The following is a 17165-nucleotide window of genomic DNA, read 5'->3' as shown; positions in this document are numbered from 1 at the left end:
AAATCAGTGAGAAGAGGTGAACTTTTGTCAGAAACTTCTTTAACCCTAAGGCATATCATTAAAATTTCCAATATAGTGGCAAAATAATGATAGTTTAGCAGTCACATTGTACATGACGTGATTGTAAGGTATGAAAAATAGATTTATATGTCTGTATGAGAATATATTATTCATATATTTATGTATTAGCAATACATGCCCCCCAAAAATTCTTGAGTTGCATCATGTTTTTAAGGCTGTAGTTCCACATACTCATTTACATCTCATCTAACTGATTTTTTTGTACCAAGTGTATAATTTTATATGCATTATGAAATACTTAAAATAAATGTCTTTTTAAGTCATTATTAAGTTTTCATTCTTTTCTCATATTGCTAGACAGAATTAGCTGTTTTCTTCTCTGTGTCTTTCATGGCCCTCGGTTCATACCACTAGGGTGGCATTTGTCACATATTGCAGCTTAGGAACCAGCTCAACCTGTGAGGACATGAAGGTCAGAGACTGTCTTGCTTGTCTCCTACTCCCAGTGCCTATTAAAGCACCTAATGTATGTTACATGCTCAGTGGTGGCTTTGTCAAATGAACCAACTGATAAAGTCATGTTGAGTGCAGGTTAAAGCTGTGATTCTTGCCCTCAAACTATTCATAATACAAAAGTGGAGATTGTATATTATTCATACCAAGAGACATTAATGCTAGAAGAAAAACTATGTGTTCAGTAAGAATCTTTTGACTTACCCTTGAATTCAGCCTTGAGAGAGGCAGAATTGTGCATCACCTGGGAGCATGGATTCTGCAGGCATATTTGGGTTCAGTCTTAGCTCTGCCTGAGTCACGTGCTTGACTGCTGGCAAGTGATTTAACTTTCTGAGCTTGTCTTCTCATCTTAAAGATGTTGATAATACTACTACCTACCACATAGAGTTGTTACGAATTGAAATGAGTTAGTCATCTTTAGAGTGGTGAAAGCAGCATCTGGCATATAATAAATACTCATTCATAATTAGCAACAAGATCTTTGGGTATTTATTTGTTTATTTATTTGTTTGTTTACTTAATTTATTTTCAAGTTAGTTAACATACAGTGTAGTCTTGTCTTCAAGAGTAGAATCCAGTGATTCATGTCTTACATATGACACCCACTGCTCATCCCAATAAGCGCCCTCCTTAGTGCCTGTCGCCCATTTAATCCCCGCTTCCAAGAACCCTCAGTTGGTTCTCTGTATTTAAGAGTCTCTTATGGTTTGCTTCTCTCTCTGCTTTTATCTTATTTTTCTTTCCCTTTCCATATGTTCATCTGTTGAGTTTCTCAAATTCCACATATCAGTGAAATCATATCTGTCTTTCTCTGATGGATTTATTTTGCTTAGCATAATACCCTCTAGTTCCATCCACATTATTGGAAATGGCAAGATTTCATTCTTTTTCATCACTGAGTAGTATTTCATTGTATATATATACTACACCTTCTTTATCCATTCATCAGTTGATGGACATTTGGACTCTTTCCATACTTTGGCTATTGTTGGTAGTGCTACTATAAACATTGGGGTGCATGTGCCCCTTCAAATCAGCATTTTTGTATCCTTTGGGTAAATTCCTCATAGTGCAATTGGTGGGTCATGGCATAGTTCTATTTTTGATTTTTTGAGGAACCTCCACACTGTTTTCCAGAGTGCCTGCACCAGTTTGTATTCCCACCAACAGTGCAAAGGGGTTCCCCTTTCTCCACATCCTTGCCAACATCTGTTGTTTCCTGAGTTGTGAATTTTAGCCACTCTGACTGGTATGAGGTGGTATCTCAATGTGGTTTTGATTTGTATTTCCCTAATGATGAGTGATATTGAGCATTTTTTCATGTGTCTGTTAGCCATCTGGATGTCATCTTTGGAAAAGCATTTATTCATGTCTTCTGCCCATTTCTTCACTGGATTATTTGTTTTTTGGGTGTTGAGTTTGGTAAGTTCTTTATATATTTTGGATACTAACCCTTTATTAAATATGCCATTTGCAAATATCTTTTCCCCTTTCATTAGTTGCCTTTTAATTTTGTTGATTGTTTCCTTTGCTATGCAGAAGGTTTTTTTTTTATCTTGATGAGGTCCCAATAGTTCATTTTTGTTTTTATTTCCTTTGCCTCCAGAGACACGTCAAGTAAGAAGTTGCTGTGACCTAGGCCAATTGTTGCCTATTTTCTCCTGTAGGATTTTGAGCCTTTAAAAATAAAAAAAAAGTCTTTAGAAGTAGTATACTATGGACATTTCCTCCACCAAATTAAATTTCTGTGTTTATTCATTACCTAAAGAGCAAATTTTGTTGTTGTCTGTCTCTATCTATCTATCTATCTATCTATCTATCCTCAATCATCTGTCTCTCCATAACTCCATTGAACACTTGTATTAGGAATGATGATAGTTGGGGACAGAAATGAAGGGTGGAAGGTGGTTCACTATGTCCACTTCTTGAAAAAGCACCATTTTTTTCTACATGGTGTCTGATTGGAATAGGAAAAGCCTGAAAATTTGCTTATTTTGACATAGCTGATTCAGTGCTTACTTAACTGTCTATGAAGAACATTTGGAAAACTGAAGCCACGACTATTTCCATGTTTTTTCCCCCTTATCATTGACTATCAGGATAAACTGAAATAGATCGTAATTGAATGCACGTGCTAAGTGTCAAATAAATGGCAATTGATAACACACCTCTCTAAATGAAGAGGAAAAGAGGGTATTGCCCAGGGAGGATAATTGTAGGTACTGCCAATCTAGGAAAAGAAGATATCTTGCACCTTGGAGCCCAGGGGAGAAAGACAAACACTTTCTGGAAGTTCCCAATGAGGAAGGGGGAAGATGCCAAATACCATTTATCTCTTCTTTCAAAATGTTTGGAAATCTTTAAAACAGAAGTTAACTATCTGTTTTGAATAATGAATCATTTACTTCCCCCTTGAAAACAGAATTGAAGTTGTTGTCCTTTTTTGCCTTAGCAATTCCTCATAAAGTATATAATTGTAATGTGGCCACATTTTCTTCATCTCTTTTTTGCAATTGTCAGTAAAGTTCCACGGAGTAGAGATTATCTGTCTACATGTATGTCTGTCTGTCTTATCAATCACAACACTTAAAGGAGAAATTTATTAAGATGACAATGAAAGGTTTCATTCAGCATGACTAAATCCTCTTTATAGAGTGAAAACCAAACACAGTTAAGTTAGTGACGCCAATAGTGGGCTTCTTATCGTTCTTTCTTACTGACAAATTAATAGAAACTTTTTAGGAGTTTAATGAAAATATGTTTTTCCTGATCTATTCTAAAGCATCTTTTTTTTTTCCTGTTGTATGGTCATTTTATCTTTTTCTTCTTTCCCACATAGTTTTATTCTAGGCTAGCTCTGTCCAATAAAGATAAAACAGGAGCCTCAAAGGTGAACTGTCTATGGAATTTTAAATTTCCTTATAGCCATGTTGACTTTTTTCATGGGGTGAAATTAATTTTAATAGTGTATTTTACTTAATATATCCAAAATATTTTAATTTCAATAAGTAATCAATATAAAAATTATTATTGAGATACTTTACATTTTTTGAAATGAGGTCTTTAAAATACAATGTATATTTTACACATACATTTCATCACAATTTGGTCTAGCCACAGTTCAAATACTTAATAGCCACCTGTGGCTAGTGGCTACCATATTTGACTACCATATTTGACAGAGGCGCTCCAGACCTTCCATGTTGAAGGATTGTTTACCTAAAAATGCCCCCTATGTATAGATATAAAGGAGGGTATGATGCATCCAGTGAAACATTATTCCCCCTCCCTGGCAACCTCATCTCACCCTGGCCGTACCTTGCCCAACCTCTACAATTATCATTATCTGGTGATTTAATATTGTTCCATTTTCTTCACAATGACTTAGTTGCATCTTGTATTCTTTTGTTCCTCCTCTTGGCATTTTTGTGATTAACACTTCTTAGTTATTGGTTACTACCTGAAAGTATGGTTTTAGAAAACGTTGGTATATGTTAGCTAATAATGACATTAATCAAAATGGCTAGCTAAAAACTTCAAGTGGCAAGGAGAAAGCATCTACTTTATAAGATTAAATTTGGTTAATTAATTTTGGTTAACTGTCCAAATATAAGACAGTTGGATTTTTAAATATCTTAGATATCAACCAATAAATATGGATTCAAACTTTCGCTCTAATATTGAGTACTTCATTTTTGGTGTGATTATCAAATGAAAGCAACAGTTCTTGTTTTTGTGTGCAAGTCTGAGCTTATTTTAGGACCCTTTGGCTCCTAAATAGCTTGTATAGAATACTTAATGTTGCAATAATGTAGTGGATTTTCACTGACTCATTACTGTAAATGTGTGTACTTTGAGCTGTTTTCCAAAAGTAGTGGAAAATTTACATGCCCTTTCATTTTGGAGAGCAAAATTCTCCCACAGATTATGTAACAATGGACACAGATGTGTGGAGAAATTGATCCCCTCAGCCACTAGAGCAGCTGGGTTGTGACTGGAGGTGGCCCAGAGCTTTTGGCTGTCATCTCAGCTAGGAGCAATCTCATCTGTTACCCCAGAGTATCTCATAAATATTGTTTTCTCTGTGAGCCAAGATTTGGTAAAGGCTCTGTCATAATCTGTCATAGTAGATCCAAATCTCATTTCATTTCTTAAAATAAATGAGATCCTAATTAAGTAGAAAATGTGCTAGAATGTCAAATATTGTATTTCTCCCCAATATCCCTTTCCATAGGTAATTGTGTCTCCTGAGTTTTCAGTTTTCTAAGTGAATTTTATTTTCTCCTTAAACCTACTAAATTACTATTTCTCACTGTTAATAATTTAAAAATCCTCTTTAATACACTTTGAGATAAAAAGCAAACGTTTTGAAACTTAACAATCAGTCAAAACAAAAGGTAAATAGTTACTTTCACACTATGCATGTTTCCCCAATTTTGATATATACCTTGGAGATATATACTCTCTAAAAAAAAAAAATCACTAAAACATGCTTTTGTTTTGAAATACTGGTAAGCCAGTATTTCAGTTATGTATTGTTATTTGCTCAAAGAGAAATAATTTCAAATACTATCAATTCCTATTTCTTATTAGTCATCTATATTTTCATTTTTCACCAACATGTTTTAAGTGTTCCTAATGTTGCAATAATTGAGTGGGACTTAAATACCCTTAAAGAGGTGCTTCACCTTATTTGACTTAGTGAGACATAAAGGAAGACAGACACTTAAGGTCACATAGAGAGTTACTATAGAACATGCAGTCATATCACTATTGTTGTCCCTGGTGTCATGGAGAGCCTTTGTTTTCATTTTCCATCATTCAGCTTAAAGCCTTTGAGTTTGACCAGACCCACGGATTTAATGATAATGTCTCACAGAGTTTAAATAAAAGGTGCACATGTTAACATCACATGTTTTTAAAAAGTTAAAAATTTCCTTGAATCTTTTCAAAAAAGCCCTGTGACTTAATGGAACAAAAGCTATAGTAGCAATACTTAAAATATTTGGCTTGTCAATATTTGCGTCGTAGTGGTTCTGTTAGAAACATTAATTTTTATTATAAATGTTACTGAACTACAGGTAATCATAAATATTTTTCTAAGCTTATGAAAAATTATAGGATTGTCAAAGTCAATATAGCAATCAAATTTCTTAATTCCCTAATATACATCTTTTTCTTTGCAAAGGCTAGTAAAGATTTCCTTTTATTTTTTTACTTAAAAATTTTTTTTAATGTTTTTATTTTATTTTTTGAGACGGAGAGAGACAGAGCATGAACGGGGGAGGGTCAGAGAGAGGGGGAGACACAGAATCTGAAGCAGGCTCCAGGCTCTGAGCTATCAGCACAGAGACCGACGTGGGGCTTGAACTCATGGACTGTGAGATCATGACCTGAGCCGAAGTCGGACGCTCAACCGGCAGAGCCACCCAGGCGCCCCAAGACTTCCTTTTAAAAAAAGGAGCAATGGGGCGCCTGGGTGGCTCAGTCGGTTGAACCTCCGACTTCGGCTCAGGTCACGATCTCGCGGGTCCGTGAGTTCGAGCTCCGCGTCAGGCTCTGGGCTGATGGCTCAGAGCCTGGAGCCTGCTTCCGATTCTGTGTCTCCCTCTCTCTCTGCCCCTCCCCCATTCATGCTCTGTCTCTCTCTGTCTCAAAAATAAATAAATGTTAAAAAAAAATTAAAAAAAAGGAGCAAAACCATTAATTTGAAATAAAAGAGAAACCTGTAAAAAATGAACTTAGATGGCCAAAAATTTGAGTTGACTGTATTGAAGAAAATATCCACAGATTTATAGCATAAACATTTTGAATTATCTTGCTGAATGATCTTAACTTGCCATGTTTAAAGGGAAGAAAAGTTCCTTTTATTTTTTTTTCCTTGATGAAAGGTCAAGACATGGCTATTTTTAGCAGCACATTTGAATTCAACTTCTACTTAAAGAATTTACATACATATGGGTAATCCTTATTAAATCTGGCAAGTGTGCTCTGTCTTGAAGCCAGTCTTTACAAGAACTCATGTTCAAAGACATAAGTCTAACTCCCAAATCTTTGAACAATAAACTGCAGAACACTAGGTTATATTTCCTTTATATAGGAGTAGATTATAATAGAATACATTTCCCTCTCCCTATCTCCCTAAAGTTTCATACTCATAATAATAACCTTTCCTGTTCTTCTACACAATCTCTTCACCAACACATTGTTACCATCCATTCTTCCTTACTCTTTTCCTTTTCTGAGTCCTTCTAGTTGCTTGAAGCCCCTGTAGGGAATTTATTCATTCGTTCAGCAAGTATTTATTGAGCACCCAGTATGTGTCTGACACCATCCTTAGGACTGGGGATGGAGTGGAGAACTCTTATCCTCATTTTACCTGTTAAGACTTTATTTTAAAGATCCAACTCAAACTGCTTTATCAAATAGTCAAAAAAGACTTTATTTAATGGTTTATGTGACTGAACAGACATGCATTGGTTCAGAACTCAAAAGATATCTTCAGAATCTACTTTTCTACTCTGCTTCCTCTCAGTTGGCTCCATTTTCATGCTCTACCAGCTGGCCTTACAGAACTTCGGCTCACAGCATAATAGTACACAATCCAGCATAAGAGATACTCCACTTCTCTGATGCTGCAAAGAAAATTTTAGAATTGAGTTTATTTTATGGTCCTAATTGGCCCATTTTGTATCTAGTGCTCACTCCAGAGATCACCAGTGTGGCCAGCAGATGGAATGTGTTGCTTGGCTTTGCCAAGGCATACATTGGTCCTAGAGGAAGAATCCTAGAGGAAGAATTCATTTATGTGAAGAAGTTGGGCTGAGAATGTGAAAGGCGTGGTTCCCTAGAAGGAAATGAATGTGAGTGCATCCTGGTAATCAAAAGACAATGATCTGCGTGGCTATTCTAGAGCTTTCCCCTAAATGACCCAATCTCCTTCCCTAATGTTAATAAACAATATCGTCTATCTTATTGCATGGGAATTTTTAGCTTCATCCAGTCTAATTTGGCACTCAATGCAGGAATTTCTTCTCCTACACTCCCAAGAAATTCAAACCTTCATTTGAGGATCACCAGAGATAAGAGTTCACTGCCTAGAGAGGTAGCCTGACCACTGGCTCTGTAAGCCATAAAAGCAGACCTGTGCCCATTTTCCATTCTACACTTAGCTTGATGTGGAGTTACCAAAAAAAGTTGTGAATGCTTAGAGTAGATAGTCCTATTATTCTTCAATTATAAGATACTTGAAAAACACATGTAAGCAAAGATTGCATATGACTAAAGATTTAACTATTCAGGCTAATATGACCAGAGGGTAAAGTGTAAAGTTTTAATGGATTTTGTTTCTATTTGTTTTTATCTTAAAGGGTAATTATTCAAGTAGAGTTTTCTACGATGATTAGAATGGTGATCTGTGATAATATTTATAGAGGTTTGAATCTGGTGACATGCAAGTTTAAGAAATTTAAATATAATTTTATGTATTAAAAGTGTGCTTAAAGAAGAATCTATTAATACAAAAACAGGCTCGAATGTAAGTTATGCATCTTTGGTTTTGTTTTCATAAGTTTTATAACTGGTTTGTGTGTAGACTTCACATCTGAAAATGAATCCAGTTATGGTGAAAACAAAAGGATCTTTCCTAAACAATATTCTAATATTTTCAGAAAAGTTGCACTGACAATACAAAGAGGTAAAATAATGAAATCTCTTAGATAGATTGTGTGGCATAGGCTCTGATTGCTACTCTCTCAAAGTCAAGCATAGGAAGTTACCAAGGATAATACCTGCTTGGACAGAAGATTAGTAACTTGGACTAAATGCTTTGGAAGGCACTTCCAAACGTTGGATTCCTTGGGAGGAGCTATACGTGCCTCAACACACATATAACACCTGCTAGTCATGCACATCAAACAACACTAAATTGCTAGTACTTTTGGATAACAAACCTAGGATGTCAGAATCATTAGTTCCAGTTGGAACCAAGAGAGTAAATGATTTCCCTAGGGTAATACTGGAGTCCAGCGTAGAATTAGAGGAATAAGCTCGGGGTAACTGCAGGAAAGACTGTTTTAATCCTTGCCTTCACACTGGGAGAGATTTATACAAGAGTACAGATGAGGTTTTATCTGTTCAACCATAATGCAGCTTCATGAAGAGTAACTCACAGTAGTTGATTCTTGAAGAGGCAAAGCCTATAAGAGACATATGCTACTTTCCTTACAGTGGGCTGCTGAAGGTATGCTGAAACTAATATATATATAGTATACTAATATATTAGTATACATTTATATATGTATATAAAATGTCAATTAAACCACTTATCACTTGTACTTTGCTTTTCTAAATAAGAACCAATTGTATAAACAGGTACACAAAGGGGGTATGTTTTTTCTCTCCTAACAATGAGCACCAGGTTCATGAAGATGCCTTCAGTCTTAAGCACCTGTCTATGCATTCCATCTAGATGGTAAAAGCTAATATTGGTAAATCTGGCCAGGTAAATTTCCATATCTGATAATCAAGAGCACGGGCTTTATTAACTCAGTTATTTAGCATTTTTGGTCACTTTAGTCAGTAAAGAAATGTTAGTATTATTTTTAAAAATTTTTTACTGTTTATTTATTTTTGAGAGGGAGAGAGACAGAGTGAGAGCGGGGGAGGGGCAGAGAGAGAGAGGGAGACACAGAATCCGAAGCAGGCTCCAGGCTCTGAGCTGTCAGCACAGAGCCTGACATGGGGCTCGAACCCAGAAGCCATGAGATCATGACCTGAGCTGAAGTCGGACACTTAACTGACTGAGCCACCCAGGCGCCCCTAGAGGAAAGATTTTATACAACTTTTTATGTTTTAAAAATTACTAGGGGTTCAAAATATGTTACTGAAGGCAGTATCAATTGTGGAATTAAAATTGCTAAAATGGATCATTTATTGCATGCGTGTTGAAAGAACCTCTCCCTCTTATCTAGCCAACCCTGAATATCTTTATTTATCCCTTATTTTAAAATGACAAATATAGAGAAGAAACTTTGACAATATTCAATTGAATATTACCTTTTCTTAAATCCAAATGAATTCATTACAACTGAGGGCAAAAATCTGACTTCCTTTTCTTTTCCAGTGGAGGCATACCTGAAACTTAAATAAGGAAATGCATATTATTTTACTATGTACATAAAATTTTATCTCTCCTTTATTTCACAGTTGAGGCATTGTATTGATTCTCTAGAATTATATATGTAGGTAGGTTGTATTATCTGTAAATTTCACTCCATGGTAGTAGAGTGATACAAAGATTTGTTATTAAAGTTTGTATATATTGGGTTGAGTAGGATTGAGAACCACTTAACAGATCTGCCTACCAAAGTGAGATGGCAAAACAAAATGTAGAATTTTCAAAGAAAACAATCCTTTGCAATACTTTTTGACACCTCAGTCATTGGAAGAATTCAAAAGTAATCAGAATGTGGCAAGTGGGGGGAATTTAAAAAAAAAAAAAAAGAGAGATGTTTTGGAAAACAGCGTTGAGGCCTCCACCCCCTTCCCCTGGGTTACTAGAGCAGGATGTTGCCTCCACTCTTAGCCCAGTGTAGGAAGCTACTATGAGAGTCCTTAGAAAATTTGAAATGTGTTCCCTGAACTTGGAGACATATAGGCTTTCCTCACAGCTGAGAAAACTAGAGGAGTCAGAGGAAACCATCAGCAGGACAGAGGTGCCTGCATTTTGCTTGATTTGTACTCGAGTGTTTGTGAAGTTAATGGATGCCTTCCCAGGTATAGACACAAGGGAGAGAGACCTAACACGGCACCATATCTTGTTCTATCTTAGCCTGTAATATCACTGAGGAGGACAACAAGATTCCAGTCAGTAGGTGAGGTCTCTGTAGAGTGGACCATGTATGGTATGGTGTCTAAGGGCTAGGGGAGCGGTGGGGAGTTGTAAGCCAAAAGCAATGGATTTGTGCCTGTCAAAGAAGCTCCTCTATAGAACACACAACTATATCTAAGAGAGAGACAGTGAGCCTTAAAGAACTGGCAGCCTCAGAATGTGAGCTGTCCACTCAGGCAGGTAATATCCTAACCCCTTGATTTCATGTTCCTCTTTTACTCTAATCTGGGGCTTGAGAGTGAGAGAGGAAGTAAGTGGGGACGGAGAACAGAGCAAACCTATACTCCTTCCATAAGACCAATGGGAGTCAACCACAGGCCTCTGCTGGGGGAGGAGGAAGAAGATTCTCACCTTGGAGTGAAGACTGAAGTGTTGAATACATTGGATTGGACCTTCTAATTCTGAATTGAGACTTGTTTTTTCAACTAAAAGTGACTATATGGATCATCTATTATGTAAGGGAAAGAGATTCAATAAGCAATGAGACATAGATTTCACCTAGAGGGAAAGGAAAAATTTCCCCACTGAACAAATTTTAAGGGGACTCGTAGGGCAAAAATGTCTGGGAACTTCTCACAGGTCATATAATAAATTAGGCAAAATCATGCTCCAGGTATAGTCTGCCCCCTGTCCCCTGCTCCTTACCCTTATTCTTCTGAAAGGGCTCATATTCACATGCTATCTGTATCTCCTCTCAGAAGATGTCCTTGTATCTGTCATTTACACTACACCTTGGTGAGATTCTATTAACATGCCTGTGCTTTCCATATCTAACTATAAAAGAAAAAGCCTGCCTTCTGTTGAAGAATTTTTAGTCTCCTTTTCAGGAAGTAGAAGAGCTGTTTGAAAGTTGATTTATTCTAGCAACATGCGGACATTGCCTTAACAATAAAAAATTATACTATGTTGTAAAGGAACAACAGCACCCCTTTACTCTTGGTGCTCTGGTATAATCCTGCTTCCCCTCTGACACCAGATGTGTGGGTTTTCCACACATCAAGCAATTCTGTGATACAAGCTGTGAGTCCTACGATTTAACTCAATTCTGACACTACCTACCTGCAGATAACATCAGATCCTACAGGTGAAGGCCTCAGTCCCACAAGACTGCCTCCCACCCCCCACCCACATACTTAAGACATTGGTTCCAAGTACAGATTTTTACCCATGCTTCTGATCCATTGGCTACAAATTGGAGTTCCCACAACCCCTTTTTGGGGTTCAATTAATTTGGTAGAGTGACTCACAGAACTTGGGGAAACAGTTCACTTAACTAGATTACTGTTTATTATAAAAGGGTATAATCAAGGAATAGCCAAATGGAAGTGATACTTAGGGCAAGGTACAAGGAAAGGGACATGTGCCGCTCTCCCTGCATGTCTGTGTTCACCAACCTGGAAGCTCTCCAAGTTCTGTCCTTTTGGGGTTTTATGTAGGCTTTATTACCTAGGTATGATTGATTAAATCATCAGCCATTGGTGATCTTAACTCCCTCTCCAGCTCCTCTCCCCTTCCCAGAGGTGGGGGATGTTGGAAGGGTTGCTTCAAGTTCCAATCTTCTAACCAAGGCTGGTTCCCCTTGCAACCAAACCACCATTCTTGGGTTACTTAGGGACTTTCCAGAAGTCACCTCATTAACATAAACTCATGTGTGGGTTGAAAGGGGCTTATGGGTAAGAAAAGACACCTGTATCCCTCTAGTCACTTAGGAAATCCCAAGGGTTTTAGGAGCTTTGTGACAGGAGTGGGAGGAAGACCATATATATATTTCTTATTATAAACCACAATCACATCTATCCTTGACTATTAATGTATGTTTTGGATATTTCAAAGTATTAGAAATTTATTTTTCCAAATAAAATTTAAATTTTATTTTAATAAAAGCTAATATAAATATTTAATAAATCTAAAATTTATTTTATTTTATTAAAATCTAATATAAATATTTAATAAATCTAAAATTTATTTTATTTTATTTTTAGAAAGAGAGAGAGAGTGCAAGCAGGAGAGAGGGACAGAGGAGAGAGAGAGAGAATCCCAGTAGGCTTCTCGCTCAGTGTGAAGTCTGAAGTGGGGCTTGATCCCACGACCGTGGGATCATGACCTGAGCCAAAATCAAGAGTTGGTTGCTCAACCAACTGAGCCACTGAGGTGTCCCTGGAAGGGAATACCTTTAAGGAATTATTCATAATGTGTTAATAATATGTCTGAGGCAATAAAGAAGAGATCTAGCCATGCAATGGGTTTGAACTCCTTTATCTGTTGAAGAGAGCATGGTCAAGTACATCATGGTCTAGTATTAATATGCTTGCCATTTAAAATAGTTAAAAGAATTTGTTTATAATTTAAATTATGACCACCCATTAACTTAAGAAAGCATGATGTCAATCCAAATGAAATGGTAAACTGAGGCAAAATTAAATTATCAGAAAGTAAGTTTATTTGAGAATGGCAGAGGAATTGCAATTCAGGAAACATGCTGGAGTAGGCTACAGGTGAGTCTATTGAGCATTTGGGGTGGGCTGTATTTATAGGCAAGGAGTGCAACAGAAGGGGAAGTACAGCCAGAGTCCATGCAGTAAGTTCATTGGCTTAAGAGTGGAGAGAGATTCTTGGTGGATGTTCATTGGTCAGAAGGTAGGTCTTAGTCTTCTGTAAATCAGGCATTCAATGGAAATCAGTCTTTCATATCTAAAGTTCTATTCTTTTGAGGTGCATGCATTAGATAGATTCTCCATTTCATATCCTCCAGTTTTATTTTAGGTTGACATCCTTTCACAATGAAATATTCAGTCTTTAAAAACCTGCAGGTCTCAGTAATGAATCACCCTAGAAACATGTAGTATTAAAAATTAAGCATCCTGTACATGGCAGCTAAGTCCATTAAAAAAGAAAGGATGATTTTATTTTTATTTATTTTTTTTATTAAAAAAATTTTTTTTAGTGTTTATTTTTAAGACAGAGAGAGACAGAGCACAGCGGGGAAGGGGCAGAGAGAGAGACACACACAGAATCCGAAGCAGGCTCCAGGCTCTGAGCTGTCAGCACAGAGCCTGATGTGGGGCTTGAACTCACGAACCTGTGAGATCAAGACCTGAGCTGAAGTCAGATGCTTAACTGACTGAGCCACCCAGGCACCCCAGAAAATATACTTTTTTAAATGTAAACATATTATATATATATATATATATATATATATATATATATATATATACATCTACATCTACACACACACACACACACACACACACACACACACATATATATATATGATAAATACATGTTATCTGTATGAAAAAGTTTAAGCTTTGAGAGTTTAAGCTGGATTACTGAATGCAAATATATTCCTTCCATACTAGTTACCATATAGACAGTCATATCAGTAGTTTAAATTAAATTATGGACTTTAGGTTAAACATGGAATATTCAACACCATGTAACAACCCACTACACTGACCAAGAAGGAATAACAACCTACAAGGACATCAGCAGATAAACGTTTGCAGCAAGCTTTCATAAGATGGAAAGTTGGAGGGTAAGTAGTAGCTCCTTTACAGAGCAGGCAAAACTGAAACCTAAGTATCCACAGAGGGACGAGCCAACATGAAAGGCACCAGTTATCTAATTTATGACCTCTTTGAATAATATATAAATAATGTCAGCAAATTGGTTAGTTATGTTTGGATTTTTGTTGTCTAGAGAATTTGAGTGCTTACTATGTGCCAGGTACACTGTTAGGAATTACATATATCATATGGGCAAGTCACTTAATATCTCTGGGTCTCTGCGTTCTAAACTATAAAATGAAGAGGTAAGATTGGACAATTTTGGTCTTTGGACATTGTGATACATTTTATTACTGTTCTTACTTATTTGCTGCTCTTTTGTACTGGTCCATCCATCCTTTCAGGGCTCCTACTTTGGAATCTTCTCTTAACCTTCCTCTGACCTACTTCCTGTTGAGAGGAATACTATTTCAGACTCTGATGACAGACTTGGACATATGAATTTCCCTGGCTATAGAAATGTGAGCAGAATGTATGCAGCAGCATTTTAGAGATGCTTCACTCAGATCCTCCTTCAAAAGGAAGGACTTACTGTCCAGGTGGGAAGTGCACTTGGCAGATAGCCTCTAGCTGTTAGGTTCTTTAAGATCCACCTTAGCTGCAGACAGCTACCTCTCCTGGGATCATGACCTTCCCAGGACAGCCTGCATCTGGTAACTGAGTGAGTGGGGAGTATAAAGACCAAACAATATTTGCCTCATTTGAGATACTCTGATGGGCAGTGTTTGCTCCAGAGCTCCTCTCAGGGTCGGCAAAAGCTTTAACCCTGCTTCACAGTTTGCTTCTAGTTCTGACCAATCTGCTTCTCCCACTTTCTTCATAGGTGTTGACTTCAGATCACATCATGCCCCCAGATTCCATTTTCGCATCTGCTTTTGAAGATCCCAACCTGTGACTTATGGCATGTCTGATGTGCAGTTTTGAAAGTCTTCAGGTGGCTTGTCTATTGCTCTTTCCCTCCACTACTAGAATAGCATGTCCTGAACAAGGGGTACTCCTTTAGCTTGAGTCCCAGAATGAAGACAACAGGGAGCATACAGCTGTTGCACCAGCAAAGGGCCTTTAACATGAGCATAAAATGAAAGAGTTGTTGAAAGAGTTCTTGTTATAGAGTGTTTATTAGTGAAGAAAGATTGAATGAAAGCTGATTGATAATAATATAGGAGTAAATAATAACAAGTAATGAAAACATTAACTGACTCCCCTAAATTTAATAGCAATGTACACATATATAAGATTGTCCATATGGCCAAATCTTCATAAAGATGAAGAAGTAAACTTTTTTTTTAAATGGTTTATTTATTTTTGAGAGAGAGAGACAGAGTGTAAGTGGGGGAGGGCACAGAGAGAGGGAGACACAAAATCTGAAGCAGGCTCCAGGCTCTGAGCTGTCAGCACAGAGACTGATTGCGGGGCTCGAACCCACAAACTGTAAGATCATGACCTGAGCTGAAGTCAGACACTTAAGCAACTGAGCGACCCCCGAAGTACACTTTTCTTAAAATATTGCTTCCAGAATTAAAAGTAATGTTCCAATATAACATGGTTAAATTAATCTCCATGCTGTGTTGGATTTTAAGGAACTGATTAAAGTTTTGTTGTACAGAACATGGTCTCACAGTTGGAAACGGCTAGCTGAAGAAGTGTGTCCATATCCAGGCATAAATACTATTAAGTTTCTACTGTTCTATGTGTGGTGTCTGGCGTGCCATAAAAAAGTTGAGGCACACAAAAGCCAAGAAATCACAACTCATATCCAAGAGACAGCAGACTCGGACTCAGAAAGGACCCAAAGGTTGAAACTGGTAAGACAGGAATAAACTCTTCCTGGTAAAATAAACAATAATTGGTGAAAGAAACTCCTAAAGATAATAATACCATCACTAGGTGTGAGATAACTTCGGGTGGTCATTAAAGTTTTCTATTTACTTTGACTGATATAGCAGATCATTCTGTTATCTTACCTGAAAAGTGGGCACTCAACAGTCAAGATTTAAGCCTTCAAATTTCAACCTATAGTATATAAATCTTTTCTGTTGGCATAGAAATTACACAATTAGCCTTTTGTGATAATCTCTACAGTCAATCAACAAATATTTGCTAAGTAACTGCAAAAAGTCAGATATTGTATTACATGTAGGATTTCAAGGGGGTCCGTAAACAGGACCTTTTTCCTTCCTGCTTAGTTTCTGAAAAGTCTAAGAGAAAAAAATAACCAGTCAGAGGGAAGCAAAATATCATCTCTCTCACTCATAGAGCAAGATTGAGAGCAAAGATTCATGAGAGAACCACATAGACTAATGAACTGAATCTCAGAATTAGATATACTTACCCATAAGTCACTGCAGTTCTAGAGCAGGATAGACATCTCCTGCATAAGGATGCCTTAGATCCTAGAGGTGAGGTGAAAAACATCTTCTTACAGGCAGGCAGCTCCCAAGAGAGAGAATGGTGCAACCAAACATGCCCAATTATTCTTCCCAGTTTTTCATTTTTCTTATAAGAAGAGTGCATAAAGAGATGGAGAGATACCAGGATAGTTAAGGAAAGTTATCTCCATGTCATCCAGGAGTGGGGCAATGGGGTTCCACTCTGACAGAATGCACTAGGGCTACAGTGGTGCACAGACATGATCCCTCTCCTCATGGAATTTATAATCCGGTAAGGAAAGGCCTATATTAAACATATACTTACAAATGATGAAGTGGGATACAATTCTTTTGTATCGTACTTTCAGGGGGCAGATTTTGAGTGATGAATTGCATATTTTAAACATATTTTTTCCTTTACTCGTCCTTTTGTTTCTCTTTACCTGGTTAAGTCTGGATAAATACTATGGAATCCTACGATTTCTTTTCTGTGTGCTTTAGGCTAAATACCCCCTTGCTATTCATGGTCTTTCTCTACATGAGACACAACACAATTGATTGTTTCACTTTACTAAGTTATAACCACTTTCCAGTCTGAAATCATGGAGATTATACCTAGGTAATGTTCATGGAGTGTTGGGTGTTCCAAACTCTTCAGTTTAATTTATCGGCAATCTCTTGATTTACCCCTTCTAGGAGATAATCATATACATTGTGTGTGGAATTTTACAATTTTAAATCTTAAGTTTATTTTCCTTATTTCAAAATTCTTGAGCAGTAATTCATGGAAACCAAATAGAT

At 37.0% G+C, this 17165-nt stretch overlaps 1 long non-coding RNA gene across 2 annotated transcripts in view; it reads left to right on the top strand.

Moving 5' to 3' along the window:
• Positions 1-17165, top strand: part of LOC125922897 (uncharacterized) — a 221386-nt gene that overhangs the window by 175592 nt on the left and 28629 nt on the right. Inside the window, exon 4 of one of the 2 annotated variants that reach the window (XR_007457823.1) lies at positions 14819-14929. The exons of the other annotated variant lie outside the window; for it this stretch is intronic. This is a non-coding gene — a long non-coding RNA (uncharacterized LOC125922897). The remainder of the gene's footprint in view (positions 1-14818; positions 14930-17165) is intronic. 2 annotated transcript variants of the gene reach the window in all.

Source organism: Panthera uncia, chromosome B1 (assembly GCF_023721935.1).
Source record: "Panthera uncia isolate 11264 chromosome B1, Puncia_PCG_1.0, whole genome shotgun sequence".
NCBI lineage: Eukaryota > Metazoa > Chordata > Mammalia > Carnivora > Felidae > Panthera > Panthera uncia.
Note: the sequence above shows the minus strand (reverse complement) of the source record. Positions and strands in the feature narration are given on the sequence as shown.